The sequence below is a fragment of the Pipistrellus kuhlii genome, unplaced genomic scaffold (assembly GCF_014108245.1).
Source record: "Pipistrellus kuhlii isolate mPipKuh1 unplaced genomic scaffold, mPipKuh1.p scaffold_m20_p_11, whole genome shotgun sequence".
Classification (NCBI taxonomy): Eukaryota; Metazoa; Chordata; class Mammalia; order Chiroptera; family Vespertilionidae; genus Pipistrellus; species Pipistrellus kuhlii.
The window spans coordinates 46,120,397-46,141,226 of NW_023425416.1; positions in this window are offsets into that span (position 1 = coordinate 46,120,397).

Consider the following 20,830-nt stretch of genomic DNA (forward strand, 5'->3'; position numbering starts at 1 on the left):
ACCACGGCCTCTGCCTTCCTGGGAGGCAGCTTCCCTCTCCTCCCGGACACCCGTGGCAGTTGCTGCGAGCGTCTAATAGAGCTTGAAATTAGCCAGGCGAGGTGTTTACTCTTCCCTGCGAGTGGCACTGGGCTCGGGGTGTTGTTTATCTAGCACCATCACTGTTTTTATTAAGTAAGCCCTCGCGCTCCCCACGTGGGCTGTGGGCTCTGTAAATATTTTATTAGCCTTAGTAATTAGTCGTCACATCTCACAGCCCTGCTGGGAAGTGGGTCAGTGTGACAGTCCCCACTTGACCACAAAGGTGGAAGGGAGCCACCCAGGGGTGGGCAAGAGCCTGGAACGTGAGGGCAGAGGGTCAGGCTCCTCCTCTTCCCAGTGAGATTGAACCCGCAACCTGGGTGTGTGCCCTGACCAGAGCAAAGCCCTAAGCTCAATCAACTGGACTATACTGGCTGGGCCATTTTTCCCTGGTTATTTTCTTGCCCTTTCAACGTCTGAGATTGCTGAGACCATCCATAATTATACATTCTAAACCATCTGTTTCCCCCTTCACGTATTTCACAAATTCTGCATTTAGACAGTGTATTTTCTTGTTATATCCTCATCTTCCCATTATATTTTTAAAAATAGATTATTTAGCCGAAACTGGTTTGGCTCAGTGGAAAGAGAGTCGGCCTGCGGACTGAGAGGTCGCGGATTCGATTCCGGTCAAGGGCATGTACCTGGGTTGCGGGCACATTCCCAGTGGGGGGTGTGCAGGAGGCAGCTGATCGATGACTCTCTCTTATCGATGTTTCTAACTCTCTGTCCCTCTCTCTTCCTCTCTGTGAAAAATCAATATAATATATTTTTAAAAATAGATTATTTAATTGTTTTTGCCTTTGTCTAAAAGTTTTTAATCAGTTCCGTCTTTAACAGGGTTTGACCCTGGGGGCAGGGGGTGGGGTGAGTGACAGGAGAGTGAAGAAGGGGAAGGGGAGAGCCAGTTCAAAGACACTGTCTATCACCGGCTCATGACTGCAGGGGACTGCCTGGACTGCATGAGTGGCTCATTATTGTCCATCCCAGAGAAGAAAGAGGGAAGAATGTATCCACCAGCTCCGGACTTTCCCCACCCCCAGTGGATCAAAGGTTTGACTCAAGGGTGTTAGCTCCCTTGCGTTTCCAGGTGCACATACATGAGGAGGGAGCAGGTGCCCATGGTGGCTCCTGCCCGGGCTTTCACAGACAAGCCGAGGATATGAAGTAAGAACATGGAGTTTCCACGTCTTGGGCTCTTTCTACCATCCCTGCTGCTTCCAAGACTGGTGAGAGGAAGAGGAGGGAGAGGCCCGAGACTCTATCTAGTCTGCCCTGCCTGCACTGCTCTCTGCGGGTTCTGTGTTTCCCTAGACACATGGATGGACCATGACGGGTACCTGCCCAGCGCTTATCTGCTACCCAAGTTTCTCGTGGGATGCACGTTGGACTAGAGACGCTGTTTGACCTTAGCCTAGCCCACTCAGGGGAAAAGATTCAAGGCCACTGCCCATGGTGCAACATGGCTCTTAGAGAACTTGCTTCCAGCCTCGGCTTAGAAACGAAAACCTTCTCATCTCAGATTTAGCTTCTGACCTCTAACAAGGAGAGTAAATAAGCGAACCCAGACAACACAAGCCCTGCAAAGGCACGGAAGCCCAGTCTAGCATGTAGCAATTAGGGGTACTGGTCTATAAAGCACTTAAAAATCCATTTAGACCATCCACGTCGGTTCAAGCTCTTTAATCTTGGATAAAGTAAACAAGACTGCTTTTTAAGTCGGTTGTTTTTCTATTTTAAAGCAAGGCTATTGGGAGAGAAAAAAGAAGACATTCAAGGCCAGACCTCTGGACCCCAGTAATGTGTAACAGCTGCCGATGCCGGTCAGGCCTCTCGGTGATATTTGCCGCCTGCCAACGCCAGCTCACCCTTTCACAGGCTGAAAACAACACATCTCCTTGAAGAAGCCTTTCTTTTCATCTGTGGCTTGGAAATTCCTTCAGGGCAGGGCCCAAACATTCCTCTGCTCCCTCGAAGTGTAGCTCAGCCCATAGGGTCTTGAGCAAATGCTCACTCACAGACTGGCCATTGGAAGCAACATGTGCCCTCACTGTTCATTGTTTGCAATAAACAAATCTCATCATAGCTCGGCTCGCATGGCTCAGCGGTTGAGCATTGACCTATGAACCAGGAGGTCAGGGTTCGATTCCCCGTTAGAGCACAGGTCCAGGGTGTGGGCTCCATCTCCAGGGTGGGGTGTGTAGGAGGCAGCTGATCAATGATTCTCTCTCATCATTGATGTTTCTCTTTATATATCCCTTTCCCTTCCTCTCTGAAATAAATTTAAAAAAACATATATATATATATATATATATATATATATATATATATATATCTCCTATATAATAAAAGGCTAATAATGCAAATCGACCAAACAGCAGACCAATCAGTCGCTATGATGCTCACTGACCACCAGGGGCAAACTCTCAACACAGGAGCTGCCTCCTGGTGGTCAGTTTGCTTCCACAGAGGAAGCAATACTCATGGCTGGTGAGCACAGCAATGGTGGTGAGAGCCTCTTCCCACCTCCTTGGCAGTTGGACATCCCCCTAAGGCTCCCAGACTGCAAGAGGGTGAGGCTGGGTTGAGGGACTCCCCCCCTCCCCCACACACACAAGTGCACAAATTTTGTGCACCGGGCCTCTAGTATAATATATATATTTAAATCTCACCATAGCTTGCCAGCACCCAACTTTCTAGCCAAACCAACCCACTCACAAATTCAAAAAGCTTCAAGCTACTCCTTTCTCCTTATTTTTGCACATACGGCTTTACCTGGAGCCCATTTCCATCCTCCTGCCTCATCCCACCCCTCTTGGATCAAGGGACACCTCCAAGGAGCTTTTCCAGGTCATGGAACGGCCGTGGTCTGTTTTTCTGCTACTAGTCTCTTGGGAGTTGATTCTGGAAGGTACAGGCTACTACATATTTCCCCATGTTTATTTGTTTAATGTCTGTTTTCCCCACCAAACTCCATGCAGGCAGGGACAGCCAGTGCTTTATTCATGTCTGTGTCCCCAGTGCCTTGCACAAGGCCTGTCAGCCCGGGTGCCCAGGAGAGCTGCATAACTGAGACCTCAGGAGAAGCCGTCAAAAGTCTCTAAGTACAGGGAGTCCTTTAACCAGCATGGCTCGGCCAACTCCTTCTTCACCCGAGGCCACAATCTTGACGTTCAGAGGGTGGGACACCACCGAGCATGGACTGCAGGGGCCTGAAGAGAAACGCTGTGCAGTTCTAGTCTGAACCAGCTCCCCCTACGAGAGATTCCCGGGAACAGGAGGTGGCCGGGGTCCGGAACGAGGTGCTGATTCCCGCTCAGAGAGCTGGCTCAGCAGAGTCTCTGTCACACATTCCCTCCTCTGGGTTCCTGTTCCACTGGAAGTGATTGTTCTCCTGCGGGAGGAATTGCTTGGCCGGGAGGGCTCCCCAGAGACCAGTCGTGGAGCCTGTATGTGCAGACAGGCTGGTGCTCCCGGTCGCAGCGTGCTGACCTTCAGACCCTCCCGGAGACCAAACACTTCAAAGCTGTTTGCAGACTCGGAACACAAACAAAGCATTTAATCAGGAGCTCCCGACACCTTCTCGGGGTGCCGCACTCCCTTTCTCAACGGAGAACAGATGCCGCAAGCATGGAGAGCGGCACTTGGGCTGTGACTCCAGCCCCAAGGGATCGCCTATGCCATTTGGGTGGTCTTTCAAGATAGTACAGGGAGGTGCTGTGGACCCTTCACCCATTTTCCTCACACTGTACAGTCCTATAGTATAGCATCAAAACCACAACACTGACATTGTACCAGGTGTGTGTGGTCCCATGCCACTTTCTCACACGTGTAGATTTCCTGTAGTCACCACCACAATCAAAATATAGAACTATCCCATCAGCTCAAAGATCTCCCTGCTGCCACCCCTAGATAGTCACGGTCACCCCCGCCTTCCACCACCCCAGTTTCCCAGAAACCACACATCTGTTTTCCATCTCTGTCATTTTGTCATTGAGAGAATAATCCATGAATGGAATCACACAGTATGTGATGAGTGACTGTGGACATGAGCTCTTTTCATTCAGCACGATGCTCCTGAGACTTGTCCAGGTTGTTACATGTATTAATATTTTACCCCTTTTTATTGTTGATGGGTTTATTGGGGTGAGTTACCACCGTCAGCTATTCACCTGCTGAGGGGCATTTTGGTTTGGCTGTTTCTGGCTTTTGGCTATTAAAAATAAGTAGCTAAGCTATGAGTCATCATGCAGAGTCATCGTGTGACATAGTTGTCATTTCTCTGGGAGTGCAATTTCTGGTAAACGTATGGTTAGTTTTTAAAGATATGGCCAAACCATTTTTTTCAGAGTGACAGTACCATTATACATTCCGATGAGCAATGTATGAGTGCTAGTTTCTCCACATCTTTGCCAGCATTTGGTATTGTCGCTATTTTCAATTTTAGCTGTTTTAACCATGTGTAGCGCTAACTCATCATGTTCTTACTATGCATTTCCCTAATGATTAGTTATGTTGAACATCTTTTCAGGTGCTTATTTGCCACATATATTCTCTTTAATGGAATGTCCGTGTCTTTCTGCCCATTTTCTAATAGGAATTTTAAAATGGTTGACATGTGAGAATTCTTCCTAAGTTCTAGATCTAAGTCCTTCGTCAGATATGTGATTATAGATATCTCCTCTCAGTCTGTAACTTGTCTTTCATCCTCACAGTGGAATATTTCAGAGAGTAAAGGTTCTTAATTTAGACAAAGTCTAATTTATAATTTTTATCTTCTATGCATCATGATGTTAGTCATGTCTAAGAACTCTTCACCATGACCTGGGTCCTAAAGATTTTTGTCTTACAAGACTGCTCCTTTCCTAATCCTTTGGCTGGAGAGAGCAGCTTTTCTTGAGCCCATGGTTTTCTGTCTGCAGCCATGGGCACGTCTGGGTTGCTGGCTTCCTTTTTATCCTGCCTGGGACCAATAAGACAAAAGAAAACCCAGGGACCTCACCACCCTGTCACATATGGGGTCACCAGGGCCTTAGCTAGTGCCTTACTCTCTCCACCTTCCAGAGTCTTCTTCGGTTTCTTTTGTGTGAAATGTCCAGGGTTTTGAGTGGTCCTGGGCAGGAGGAATAACAGAAAGCACATCCCCATTTTTCCAGAATGAAAATTTAGATTTTGGAAACTGTCATCACTCGCCCTCCTAGACCCCCTGGCTTCATGGTGCTGGAATGTTCTCAAAGGGTCACGATTTCAGTGGAACATTGAACAGGCAGCCTGGGAATTTCGCCTGCCTCCCGTCACACATGTACCAGGAATTTTAATAAATTGTCCGAGAGGGTCTTAAAAAAACCTAGAACCCATTTACTAATAAACAGCCTGGATTATTTATTGAACACCGTCATATTTGTACAGCTAGTGAACAAAGGGGATGCGTAAGAAAAGAGGTAAAAACCAAACTCCAGTTCCACAAACCTAATCACCTGGAATATAAAAACTCCCCCAAATTACCGGGCGCTGGGGTAACTCAAAAGAATAGTGAATTCAGGAAGTTCGTACAAAATTCCCATTTCTTTTCCCTTTTAAAGCTATTAATGGAGTCAACAGCCTCAAGTTCCCCTGGGGACCCTCGTGACTTTACTACCCTATTATCTGGAAGAAGGCAAATAAAGTAAAACTAGTCTCATCTAGACTCATTCTGCAAAAAAACTAAGCCCCTTCCTGAAGGTTTCCACACTTGCAGCATCCTGGACGCCCCCTCAGACCCTAAAGGCCTATGGCATTTTCCTGAGCGATTGGTCACTGTCTCATGTCTGCCTCTGCTGGCGGGTGTATTCTCATGGCATTGCTTTGCCCAGAGCTGCCTCTATCCCCCCCCAAGCCACCACTCAGCCAGCGCTGTGTGGGAACGGAATTCACTGAAGGTCTGAGAAGAACAAAGGAAGTTGTTGCACAAGACAAAGAGGGACTCCGACTGGCCATCCCTGCCTTGGGCATATCTTGCCGGCCGGCATCCAACTCCTGACTGGAGCTCACTAGGGAAAAATAAAAACATCTCTTAACAGTAAGTGAGCTAAACAGAATAATTTCTCTCTTTTTGTCTTGACAACAGCCAGGGAGCTTATTTATAGCCAAAAGGGCCACGGAAACATTTTCTGAGAGAAAAGAATTGCTTTCTTCCTGAGAATAAATTCCACCTTCCCAGCCACAAAATTGGTCCAAGTTGGTCTGCCAACAACATTTATCTGATACTTATAAATAATAATCTTTTTTAACCCAAAGACAAACTCAATGACCTGACAGGTATTTCCCCCCAATATTCCTACGAAGCCTGAATTTTTCTACAAAGTGGTGAAAGGAAATGAGATCGCAGTGCCTCGGTGACCGAGCCTCAATTCTCTCATCTGTAAGCCTGAACAATATTACATGTCTTACAGGGCTGTTGTGCTGTGGACTGCACAATATTTGAATATTGTAGACACCTAACCAGGTTTCATGCGTAACAGGTTAGCTGGCCCTAAATGAGAGGAGTAAAATTTAAAGAAATTAGGAGTGTCTTGAAATATTTGGGTGGGAGTTACCACACCTTACCAAATACATGAGTCTCTCTCCACCTTTGATATATTTATTTTCTACAACAAAGAGAATTTCAGTAAGGCATGTAAAGGTCAAAAGTCACTCAGAAGATGAGGGATCTTAGGCTGCCCCTTCCCAATAGAATCTTTCTCTACTTTATCATCACCTATCATCACCTCAGCACACCATCTGGAGATTAAAGACATGAAAAATTGTCTATTAACTTTTATTGTACATTTTTGAGTTATAAAATTCCATTGTGATTTCCTTAATTCAGTGTGCTTGTATGAATGCAAATATATTTATGAGCTTCTAGGTTCCCATACAACCTCACTGGCCCCCAATTTTTTTCTCGGCTACATAGCCTCCTGGAAAGTGGGGTTTTTAAATTGTAACCATTATGACTAAGAAAAGAATGGCCAGCAGCTCCTCCCTACCTCCCGAGTTATACTAGAATTTCTCCCGACATGCTAATTTGAGTGACCCCCACCAGTACTTCTACTCCGTCCTCTGAGCTTTCTGTATTGCTGAGCCTGACTTGATAGCCATTCCCCGTCGTGGGTCAGAGGGGTTGAGAGCCAGTTTCAAACCCTCCGATGCTCTTCCTATCTTCAACTGTCTCCCTTGGAGGCAGATCCTGAGACAAGGGCTTGGCTTATGTGGGAGGAGATGACAGGGAGCAGGGGTGAGGGGCACAAGGGGGAGGAAGACAAGAAGGAGGAAAGGCCACTCTACATGTGTGTCAGCAAGGTTGCTGCCATAGCAATTGGGGGCTTGCTTCTGCTGAGACCTCTAGAAAGTGTACAGAATGCCTTCTGGAATATTCCATCCACAAAAGTTGAAGCTGGCCCTGGTCTACTCATCCTCTACTGGTTAAAGGTGGCTCCAGGAGTGTTACCTCCCCACACTTCCAGGTGGCAGTAGTGTGAGGGCTTCAGAGCTGGTTCTGAGGCAGAAAACTTAAGGAGACTCACCTCGTGTTTGAGGTGGACACTGAGCCCACACTGAACTTTGCCCTAGACCTGCTGCCCAAGCCATGGATAGGTGGAGGGTGTCCGAGGGTGCCCAAATCATTGGCTACAACCGTCTTGGGGAGGCGAAGGGGAGCAAAAATCCGTTGCTAGGAGATAAAGTGATTGTTTATACCACAGTTGCCAAAGATAAGTCGTCTGATACATGTAGGAAATTCCCAGAACTGACCGCTCAAAGCAATACCTTGCTGGAATCTATTGCAAAATGCAGCACGAACGTATGCACTTACTTTTGCCTTAAATGTGTTTAAGAAAGAGATACTCCAAGAGCCAGTGACTCAGAACACCAGGTGACCGGCTGTGGTTTCCTGTGAGTCAGGCCACGGACAGCCCAGGACAGAGGTGAACAGGAAGCCGCCGAGAAAGGCCTGAGAAGCAGAGGCTCAGCACCGATGTCCAGGAGGCTCCCGGCAGCTCTGGGCAAAGGGCACACAAGCCCGTGAGCTGCACACATGCACGCACGGTGGATGCAGCTGATCCGGCTTCAGCTCCAAAACTGCTGGGGTGGCGGTTGGGGAGAACAGATGTCAAAGACCCGGGATATGGCCATGTGTAGGGGCTGTTTCTTTTATTTAATCATTTGGGTGAAGCTGTGAGCTCTTGCACTTTCGTGAACTGTGGATTTTCCCTCCCTTCTCTGTTCCCTGCACCCCTTCCCCATCCTCAGACATCTCGACCCTCCCCCCCCCCCCACTATTGCCCATTGCACAGAATATGTACCGTGGACATCACTAGGTGAATCCAGACAAAGACAAAGAGAACTTGCCTGCTTCTCTTTGCAAGTGCAAAAGCACAGGACTCGAGGCGTCTTTGAACAAAAGGAACTCCCCCCCTCGCTCCACCCCCCCCTCCCATGCCCCTCTCAGCCCCAGCAGCTGCCCAGGCTGACCTGATCCAGCCCTCAGGGTGTTTATCACCAAATGCGCTTGGGCCGGGCAGAAACATTAGAGACTCTAATTACACAAATGGCTGGGCGTTGTGCGCAGGAAATAACATATTACATGTGTAATTCTGTTTACAGTGTACAGCACTTTCTCCAGAGTCCCCACACTCTAATGACAGCCCTGAAAGGATCATCACTGCCTGCAGATGCAGAAGCTGAGACCCAGAGAGGTCTGGTGACTTGCCCTAATTCACACAGCTACGACGGGCGGATCCTGGCAAGGAACTCGGTCTGCCTGGGTCCAGGCCAAGGGCTGTTTTCAGGTCCCCTGCTGCAGACACCCGTCAGCTATCAACCACCGCCTCCCTCACCCACCTGTGTCTCCTGGGCAGTGGTGTTTATCCCTCAATCCCAGCACTTATGACAATATGACAATAGCAGGTACTATAAAACTGGAACTATAAAACTGGAATGCTGTCAAGTTCCCTTCCCTGGGCATGCACCACACCCCTTCCCTCCAGGCCTTCCTTCCCCCTCCCCTCCTGCCTCCTGCCTCCCTTTCTCTGGATTAATTTGGTAGATAAACCCATGTATAATAGAATAAGCATGCTCACAACGTAATGACTACACTTATGGAGCTGGTGCCATTTGCTGGGCTCAGTCCTTTATCTGGCCTCTCCTTCAGGCCTTTAGAACCCTATGATGCGGCGACCAGTAGTTATTCCACTTTGCAAAGAAGAAAACCAAGGCTTGGCGAGCTGAGTGGCTTCCCCTAGGTCAGAGGTTGGGCACGGGCTGAGCCAGGACATCTGTTTGGCACTGTGAGCAGTCTGCCACACCGCCTCCCAAATGCTCCCCAGCGTTCAGCAGATCCGAAGGTTCAAGCAACACCTCAGAAGCCCCCACGTAGGAGCCCAGCACCCTGTGGATGGAGTGTTTGTGTTCCCTTTCCTGTTTCATTCCCACAACCCCCTGGGGAGGTGGTAGGTCTTTATCATTTTCGTACTTGCAGAAGGAAGACTGAGACCCCATGAGTTGAACCAACCTTCAGATGGGTCTTTGTGGAAGAGCCAGGATTCAATGAGGCTCCCTCCCCCCAAGCCAGGGCCTGCCTCCCCCAAACATCCCTCAGCCTGCACATTTTGCTGCTCAGGGTGGCTTTGTGCGATCAACTGAGTTCCCGGTGCCACTAAGAAAGGGGTCCTGGTATCCACTCCAGGGGGATTGCGTGGGGATGAATAAGATCACACAAAGAAAGCCCTCACCACGTGGGCCAGCACACGGGGCCCTGCTGGTAGGCTTGGTATGTCTAACTTCCTGCCCACCGGGTTCTCAGGCCCAGGAGAGGAGGCGCTATAATTAGTTTGTTCTGCGGTGGAATTCTTCAGCGCCTCCTGCCCCTCTTTTTTCCTTCCATTGTCTCTCCCTTCCTCTCCCACCCACAATTTCAAGCCGGCTGGTCCGTCTGCAGGAAACGTGCTAAGTAGGACCATGTTTGTGTTCGCGCCTCGTTCCCCAGGCTTGGCTGGTGTGTTCCTCTCCGGCCCTTGGGGAGCATCTGAAATGCGGTCAGGTGCACTGGCTGCGCTTCACAGGCAAGACACGCAGTCCCCGGAAGAGGAATTTCAATTGCAGAAAAGAATATGAAAGGGATGTATGCAAATGGGCATGGGGTTTGTGTCCGCAGCCCCTGCTCCGTTATTGGCTGTGAGCCATGCCCGTGCTACCAGCCATCTCCAAGTGCTCGTCCTTAAGACTTGCAGGGTTCTAATTAGAATAATGAGGCGCAGCGTTTTGACATCTGGACAATATCCAGCACATTGCAGATGCTTGATAAATGAGCCTCTCACACAGGGGTTGGCATAAGAAACACCTGGTCCACAGGTCCAAGTTTAGCCCACTACCTGCTTTTATAATCAAAGTTTTATTGAGACACAGCCACCTGCATTTGTTTACATATTATAGTATCTATGGCTCCTTTTACTCTACAACAGTTGAGTAGATGTGACTCACTGTCAATTCCTTCTTTTTGGTCCAGAAGCTACAGAGCTGCTACAGCCCGCAGAGTACAGAAGCTACAGTGGTTCTGGGGTCCTTCCAGCAGCTGCTCACCCAGTGCAGTGGTCGGCAAACAGTGTCAAATATCAACAGTACAACGATTGAAATTTCTTTTGAGAGCCAATTTTTTTTTTTTTAATTTAAACTTCTTCTAATGCCACTTCTTCAAAATAGACTCGCCCAGGCCGTGGTATTTTGTGGAAGAGCCACACTCAAGGGGTTAAAGAGCCGCATGTGGCTCTGGAGCTGAAGTTTGCTGACCACGGACCTAGTTTATCACTTGAGATTAAATTCGGCTACATAAATAGAGAGCCACCTAACAGCGGCTTTGAGGTCATAAAAGCTGGTTTGTCTTCTCAGAGAAAAGTCTGGAGGTGGGCAATCGAGGGCTGTTCTTCCCTGCAGAGGAGTCAAGCACCCAGGCTCTCTCCCTTGCCATTTCCCAAGGATCAGACCTTCATCTTTGCAGTCCAAGATGGTGGCTGAAGTTCCAGCCATCACATCCTCATTCCAGATATTGGGATGAAGAGAGAGATGAAGAAAAGGGGGCAAAGTGTATGTCATGATCCAACACGCGCAAGAGATGGTGGGAACATGGGTGCTTTGAGACATTATAAAATGCGTAGGCAGACCCTAGACTATCTACCTCTGGATTTCTTGATAGTTAACGAATAAAAGTACCAGTGGCTCACACCACTGGAGGTGGGCTTTAGCTTTTTGCGGCTAAAACAACCCTAAGGGATGCACACCCACTGTGTTCACACCAGGCTCCGTTTTCATGTTCCGTAGTAAATAGGACCGCCCCATTTTCATTTGTGCATATGGCCACTTGGATTAGTGCTCCATTCCGCAGCCTCCCTTATAAATGTGCCCATGTGACCAATGAGATATTGGTCGATATGTCAGGTGGCAGCTGCTGGAGATCATCCTTAAAAAGGATTATTATAGCTCTAGCTACAATAGTATGGTTCAGTGGTTGAGTGTCGACCTATGAACCAGGACGTCACGGTTCAATTCTGGTCAGGACATGTGCCCAGGTTGCAGACTCCATCACCAGTAGGGGGTATACGGAGGCAGCCAATCAATGATTCTCTCATCATCGATGTTTCTGTCCCCCTCTCCATCTCCCTTTCTCTCTCTCTGAAAAGCAATAAAAAAGTTATCCAAAAAGAAAAAAGAAAGAAAGAATGGGATTACCAAGATTGGCCTACACGACTTGCTGTCTGAACAAAATCGGGACACTTTTAGTAAGGAAGAGGAAGGAAACCATTTGAGTAAGAATGCAATGGAACTATCTCCTAGTATCTGTGAAGGGGAAGAAATAGTAATTGTTCCTCCAGCCTCTAGGGACCCAATACTTAAGATGCTTCCTGGATACACGGCAAAGACTGAGTTGAACTGGGATCATCTTCTCCAGCTTCTTATAGCCACTTTCTATCATCAGCGTGTTTTGTGTCATTACAAAACCTGGAATTAGAGGCAGAATCTACTCCATAGATCTTTAGTCCTGCGCTTTCCATTCTGTACGCTGCAAGGTGCTGCCTCCACGGTGCTCAGAGCTATTTTCAGGTGGATGTTCTGGACAGAAAGAGTAGCTTCCTAAAAATAAGCTTGCAGTGGCCCTCCTACCTCTCTCAGGAACGATGCACCTTATCTTGTGGATAGGGTCCGAGCTTGGTGACAGCGCCATCAGCCCTAAACGGACTGCTGGTGGTGAGATTAAACTCTCCTCCACTAAAAATAGTCATCCTTCTAGCAGAGCCCAAACGGCACTTGGCAATGTCACCCATCAAGCATGCTATCTGAGCAGAGTGATGGGCAGACCACATCTGGATGCGCCACACAGAGCTGGAGACTAAATATAACAGGCAACACGGTTCATCTGGGTTTCTTCCAGACCAGGCGTCGGCAAACTGTGGCTCACAAGCCAAATGCGGCTCTTTGGCCCCTTGAGTGTGTCTCTTCCACAAAATACCATGGCCTGGGAGAGTCTATTTTGAAGAAGTAGCATTAGAAGAAGTTTAAGTAAAAAAAAGTTGGCTCTCAAAAGAAATTTCAATCGTTGTACTGTTGATATTTGGGTCTGATGACTGATGAGTTTGCCAACCACTGATCCGGACCCTTCCCCTAGATTCTAGGGCCTTGAGGAAAGTGATGCTCCTTGGGTAACTACTTTATGAGTATAATGTTCTTCAAAGCACCACATTCATAAGTTCAGGTGGGCTTGTTCTGGTCTGAAGCCCCCTCTCAGACTGGACATGGAGGAGACTCTGGTTGGCTGGGTTTGGGGCTTGAGGCTGGGGGTCTTGGACTCTGGGTTCAGGCATCCAGAATTGGAAAGCACCAAAGGGTATACACCAGACAAATTCCTCCAGGAATGCCAAGGGCCCTAGCCTAAAACCCAACAATACCGCAGAGGAAGGGGCGGAAGGGCTGTAACAAATGAGGAAAAGACCCGCTGGGTTTTCATAAACAAAGCTCAAGGTCACATACGGTATAGCAGCAGCCTGAAGGAGTTGGCTGGGGAAATGATTAGTCCTGTATCATAGGGGCACCTGAGGTTCAGGGAGGCCAAGAACATTACATTTCAGAAAAATAGTTGATCCGCTATTCATTTATGCATATCAAGAGCGACACAGGAACTGCTGATCCTCTCCGTGAAAAATGGGAGGTCTGGCACACTTCTTTCCCATTGATGTTTAACTCCCAACTTCCCAATGTTTTTGCGTATAACCTTGGCTTTTAAATCCAAGTTAATAATACGGCTTAGTTATCAATCTTTTTCTTTTCATAACAAAAATGTTTACACTTGCATGAAGTTTCCTCCTAACATTAACTATTTACTTATTTATAGTTAATATTATATTTAAAAATTTAATCAGTTACTTGGACAATAATTTTAAACTCTTATCATTGCTCACTGCATTATTTTCACATTGCGTTTTCCTCATACTTGCGTTCTATATTGCAATTTGTTTCTAAGACCACTGGACTGCTCTTTGAGAAAACAGAATTAAGAAAAACAGGTGAGCTCACACCGGTTTGGCTCAATGGATAGAGCATCGGCTTGGGGACTGAAGGGACCCGGGTTCGATTCCGGTCAAGGGCATGTACCTTGGTTGCGGGCATATCCCCGGTAGGGGGTATGCAAGAGGCAGCTGATCGATGACTCTCTCTCATTGATGTTTCTAGCTTTCTATCTCTCTCCCTTCCTCTCTGTACAAAAATCAATAAAATACATTTTAAAAAAAAGAAAAAAAAGAAAAAAAAAGAAAAAAAAAAGAAAAACAGGTGAGATGCATCCTTTCTGACACCTTGAATGTCTGGTCATCCTCTTCATTTGCCTGGCCCCAGAATTGTTCAACTGCTACTTATGACCCTCCTGTATTTTCCTCCGATCTTTAGAGTTGCAGAAAATAAGTGAATTGTCAACTTGATTATTTTGTTTGTCTTATCTACGTGGTTACTTATAAGATTTTTTTCTTAAAGTTTTATCTATTGTAGGTGGTTGGTGCTAAACTTCAGCCTTTTTGGCCTGAGCCATACCCTTGTTCTGGAGAAGAATCAGAGGGTGTGTACTCTGTGGCCCCAGTGTATCCAGAGTTTTATAAGCAAAGAAATGTGTAATTATGGGGAAACAAAAGGTGTTTTTTGTTGTTGTTTTTTTGTGTGTGTTTTTTAAAGGAGATTTGCTAGGATGGAGCAATCATCTGCTTCCCTCGATCCCAGCAGACCCAGCTACTGAATGGCCTTTCTTTTTTTTAATGTTCTTGTTACTTTAATTTCTAAAAAGATGTATATAAACACAAATATATAAAATACATATTATATATATTTAAATATATATGTATATTTATATATATATATGTATATATATGTATATATTTCCTCACAGTTACATAAATGGTGACATGTATTTTTCTGAATCTTAGGCATCATTTTAAAAATGCTGCTGTCAAATGTAAGCAATGTTTGAACAAATGTAAACAATGGTTTAATTCTGGAACAAGCATACACGATACAGTTTCTAGGTAGAGTGACATGCTGAGAAGCATCATAGAATGACCTTCCTTAGAGGCCTGCGTCTTTCTGAAAGTTTTGATTTATATAACACAGAGGTCATACACACCGTCGAAGTATATATTTCTAATATTTGCTTGAGACTACTGCTCACAAGAACTTACATCCTTTCTCAACCTAAATAGATGGGTAAATACATATTGATTTATATCAAGATAGATTTATATCAAGAAATTCTTCTCTTGCACTTGTTTGGCAGAAATCTATATGGACTTCTCATCACAGTCTCTTGACCAGTCAGGCAAAATGCTAGAATCTATTCCAAACCACCCGACATGTTATCAGATGAGCAACACCTGGATGAGTTCTAGGGTCAACATATCGCAAAAATTGTCTTTTAAAGTAACACAGTTCTCTTAAAAGTCATTGTTTAGGAGCAGACAAGTAATTTCTACAGCTTATGAATAAATGGAATTGCTGGGATGAGTCATTACTTGACACCCACCGACACGCATAAAAATACCTGCGAGTCAACAGTCTATACTGTCAAGCCAATTAAGGGCATTGATTGACCATCCTGTAGGCTGCAACTCAGAAAAGCTAACCCGATGTAATATAGGGCCAGCATGGCAGGTGGCTCAGTGACATTTGATCCAGCAGGAACTAGCTGACCTCCATTCTGCCTTACACCCTCATACTGCCAGTGCTGAGAACACAATGCACTAGCAGAGACTCAGGGGTGTCTTCAAGGACTTTCTTGACCTTAATTCACCTTCCACACCGGATGGCCTTCATAACGAGTCCAGTTGGCTTGAACTGATCCAGCCACGGCTGTTTGATGGAAGAAAAAGATCTGAATCAAGCACCCCCAGATAGGTTTGAAACGCATGTCTTGTCTTTGGAGCCAACCCGCCGTGGATTATGAAAGCTTAATCTTTGATGTTGCGCATAGCAGCTGCTTTGACCAGTTGACTTGAGAAGATGAATTGACCCAGGATGTTCTCAAAAATTCACAACAGAAGCAGTGATTTCTCAAAACTCTTTTCTGGTGGTAGAGGCACAAATTATTAATATCCAACTTAAGCAGCAAGTGGTTCACAGGCTACAGATTCCATTAGTGAAATTTAAATCTCTGAGCAGTGACTGATGTGCTTGGGAAAGCTGCACCTTCAGTGATCCCACAAGTTCAGCTGTCTTGGTCTTATTTAAAGCAGGGATGGTGAGAAGCTCCAATACGGCATGTGTTTCTGTCCCCAACTGGCAGAGTGAGCAAAGTGGGGATTCTAACAACAGCAATGATGTCCATTCGGTGGCACAAGGCCACACGTCAAGCATATTTGGCCCGCCCCCAAACCGTCAAACCTCAAAGATCCCACACGTGCTCACCAACAGTTGTCCTTTCCTCCTCGCTGGTCCTTTCATTAATGTGCACTGATCAGGAAGTCGGAGAAGGGTGGTGCCACCACTGTCTTCGTCCCAAGAGGACCCAATATCTTAGTTGAATTTGCCTCTAATCACGCCCCAAGACAAGGATTCAAGCAAAATTGCCTCTTAGGGACATAATCCCTGAAGTGGAGAATCAAGCCGGGAAGAGAAGGAAGTAAATATTGAATGTGTTAGGAAGCCAATCACTATCTTTGAACTGAAGGTTCATCCCAATGAGGAATTCTGGAAATTATTGTAGAAAGGGCACGTGGGGGTTAACCCTCTGAGGGAAGAGGTTATTTACATAGCAATTCCTAGAAGTCCTTATTTGAGGCCTGCCGGGAATAGAGGTTTTAGTTGAGGCCAGGGAAAGCCCTCTAGAAAGGAAACTAGAAGACTGGCTGGCATGCACATGCATAAGGACCCAAAAGGATATGAGTGGGGCAGCCACAGCACCTGTCTCACCAGTACCCACCACCAGGATGGTATTTCCTGGTTGTCTCCAAGAAATCCAAACCATACTGTGGACATCGATACTGAGTCTTCAAATTCATGAACATGATAGATCTCGTTTATTTAGGTCGTCTTTCATTTCTTTTATCCATGTTTTATCGTTTTCTGCATAACTGTTCTGAATATATTTTGCGCAAATTTTACCCAAGTATTCCTTATTTTTGTGCTACTAAAATGGTACTTAAATGTTTTTTCAATGTTCAGTCATTCATTGCCCATATATAGACATGTGCTTGATTTTTTGATATTGACCTTATTGCCTACAGTATTGCCAAGCTCACTTATTAGTTCTGGTAGCTCTTTTTGTAGATTATTCTGGATAATCTATGTAGACAGTCATGCCATCTGCCATTAGAAACAGTTTGTTTTTCCTTTCCAATATAGATGCCTATTATACCAGCTAGGACAATAGCGAAGTGAATAGGAGTGGTGAGAGCAGACATGCTTACCTTGTTCCAGACTTAGAGAGAAAATATTCTGTCTTTACCAGCAAGTATACATTAGATAAGGGTTTTTGCAAATGTCTTTGAACAGGTTGAGGTTAATTCCTAGTTTGCTGAGAGCTTTTGTCTGTGAATCAATATTGAATTTTGCTAAATGCTTTTCTTGCATCTATGGAGATTATCATATGGTTATTCTTCTTTAGTCTGTTGACATGGCAAATCACAGTGATTGATTTTTAAATGTCGAACCAAACTTGCATTCTTGAGATAAATCCCACTCCGTCATAATGTTTTTGCTGGATTTATTTTCATAGTATTTAGCTGAGGATTTTTGTCTTCGTGTTCATGAGGGATATTGGTCTATGTTATTCTTTTCTTATAAAAGCTTTGTCTGCTAACAGGGTATTATTGGCCTTGTAAAACACTTTGGGACATATTCTTTCTTCTATATTCTCAAAGCATTTATATGCAGTTTATATTATTTCTTTCTTAAATGTTTGGTGGACTTTACCAGTGAAGACATATAGGTCTGAATTTTTTTTTTTGAAGGCTTTTAACTACTAATTCAATTTCTTTACAAAATATAATACTATTTAGGCGGTCTCTCGCTGAGTGGGCATGGGCAGCATATGTCATTCAAAGAATTTGCCTATTTCATCTAAGTTTCCCAGTCTGTGGGCACAGAGTTATTCATAGTATTCCCTTAGTATTTTCTGAACGTCTGCAGGGTCTATAACCTCTTTTATTCCTGCTATTTATAATTTATGTCTTCTGGTATTTTTTTGTGTGTTCAGTTTGATTAGATGTTTATCAGTTTTATTAACCTTTGCAAAGACTCAAATTTGAGTTTCACTGACTTACTCTTTTTCTATTCTAGATGTCATTGATTTCAGGTCTTTCTTCCTTTTGCTTGCTTTGGGTTTGGTTTGCTCTCCTTTTTATAGTTCCTTCAAGCGGGAGCTCAGATCCTCACCACCTCTGGAGTCCCCTTCCTCTGGCTGAAGACATAAGGAATCCTCATTTGGTCCCCCAGGAGTCAAAAGTTGCTCCCTCAGCCTCGTTATGTCTAAGCTGCTGATATGTGATGTAGGCCCACCCATCAGACACATCCACGTGTGTCTTCTGTTCAGGAGTGGGCAACGTGAGGCAGCACGGAGTCCTTCTTTTGACAAGGTGGCTATGGAGGCATCTAGTTCTGCAGGAGCCTCAGGGGCGGGGCTGCTGCAATCCCATGCCCAGCGTCACTGGTGCGTGCTGCATCGTGTACAGGAAGGGAGGGTGGCCCGGGGACCTTAGCCAGGATAGCCCTACGTGTTATTATTGTGTTGTTATTCCAGCACTCACCTGCAATTGCTCTCCGGGAGATCCACTAATTCCTTTTCTGCAAACGCTCTGAACTGAGTTTTGTTGGCAACTAAGAACCTCTGCGGATAGGTCCATCTATTTCCTTTGTCCAGGTCCATGTGTGCCACACGATGCCTCACCTGCATTATTTGGTTATGACTGCAGTCCGGCGTGTTTCCATTAGTATATCTTCATCGGAAGGGCCCATGCGCATCTCCTGCCCACTTCCCAGCACACTCTAGGACACACACGCACACAAACTCTGGCCATAATCCCTTTTGCTTTACATATATTGCAAATATTTCTTCTGCCTGCAAGTCTGTTTTTGCATTTTCTAACTTTGTTTGTGGTACTTTGTATTGTTGTTATTCAGAGGCCTTTTATTTCTATGAGGTGAAATTTCTCAGTTTTCCACTTATTTGTTTTTTTGGGGGTTTGTTTCTTCCTTAGGAAGGCCCTCTCCAAACATTGCTTTTGTTTTTAAATTTTTTAAGTTTTTTTTTTTTTAAATTGTTGACAGTATTATAGATGTCCCTATTTCTGTCCCTCCCCACCTCCCCCCCACGAGACCTCACCCCACCCCAGGCCTTCACTGCACTGTTGTCTGTGTCCATGGGTTATGCATCTGTGCATGGCAGTTCTTTGGTTAATCTCTTCCTGTCCTTCCCCACACCCCTCCCCCTGAGATCTGTCAGTCTCCATGCATCCATGCCTTTGGCCCTATTTTGTTGTCTGTTTATATTGTTCATTAGATTCCATATATTGTATAAGTGACATAGTACTGGAAGTCCTAGCCACAGCAATCTCCTAGGACAGTAGTCGGCAAACTCATTAGTCAGCAGAGCCAAATATCAACAGTACAACGATTAAAATTTCTTTGGAGAGTCACATTTTTCAAACTTGAACTTCTTCTAACACCACTTCTTCAAAATAGAGGAGCCACACTCAAGTGCCCAAGAGCCGCATGTGGCTCGAGAGCCGCAGTTTGCCGACCACGGTCCTAGGGCAAACATTGCTTTTTGAAAAGGTACTGTTCTGTACTTTATCCTAATACCATTATATTTTTGTTGTTACATTTAGCCTCTTAATCCTCTTCAACTATATTTCTGTGTGCCACGTGGTACAGAAATGTAGTCATTTTTTCCTAACATCTTTTATTGAATGGTTTCAATCTTTTCTCCACTTTTTAGCAAATCCTGTAACAGAAGGATCCAAACATGAGTGTACATCACTCACTAAGTCAATCCCTAAATGTAGAAGAATACTGGCAAACTCTTCTGAAAACACACTCTATATGTAAATGCAAGATAAGGTGACATGCAACGAATACTGCAGAATCGGGTCTTCATTCTTTCCCCTCCCCAGTGCAGAAAGGGCTGTGCTCAGGGCTGTGTGTGGCCTTCTCGCAGCGTTGGAAGTGGCCAGTGGAATATACTAGAAGAGGTCAGTCTGCATCTCCTCGTCTCCCTGCAGAACTCCTGCATTCTCAGAGGCTGGGGGGACTCTAATTGGGCAGGCCGTCACTGCAGAAGCTTTCTGCCTGGGCTGCTGGTGAATTCGATGTGCACAGAGCAGCCCTGGAAAAAGAGCTAAAAAAAAAAAAAAAAAAATAGGTCCTTGGCTGGGTGCAGCAAAGTAGGGGAAGGTGGAGGGTCAGCAGTTTCCTTTTCATTTTGCCACGTGGAGCTTTAAGGGGAGAAAAAGGCTCAGAGCTGATCCAGGGGGCCCGGGAGAGAGAGCCGGGCACCAGGCAGGGCCCTCCTGGCCCAGCGGGAAGAGCAGCGGGGGATGCTTTTGCAGCCTGGGGCCAGCTGCACCTGCACCTGCTAGGTTTGGGGGCAGCCTCCTCCGGGCGACGCCTTCATGCCTCACAGGATTCACCCAGGGAATTCCTGGGAATTTCCACCCACTTCTTCTCCTCCAAATGGCAGCAAGTGGCTTTTCACTCCGGCAGCAGTTGTGTCTGCATTTGGGCTTAGGATAGATTGTCAATTTACCCAGACTTCTGGGAGGGTCCACCATCAGCATCTTTTTAGGAATGCAAATGGAACTGTCTTGTCGGTGCTATTGTGTGACTGTGTGCTTGCTTGCTTTGTTGTAATTTTTATTTTTTTTATTTTTTTATTTTATTTATTTTTATTATTTTTAATATATTTTATTGATTTTGTACAGAGAGGAAGGGAGAGAGATAGAAGGCTAGAAACATCGATGAGAGAGAGTCATCGATCAGCTGCCTCTTGCACACCCCCTACTGGGGATATGCCCACAACCAAGGTACATGCCCTTGACTGGAATCGAACCCAGGTCCCTTCAGTCCCCAAGCCGACGCTCTATCCATTGAGCCAAACCAGTCTCGGCTGTTTATTGTAATTTTTAAATACCATGTTGAGTATTGGAGGGCAATGATTTCATTATTAATTCAAGGCAAATAAGAAAGGGAGAAAGTCATGCAGACGAAGGCA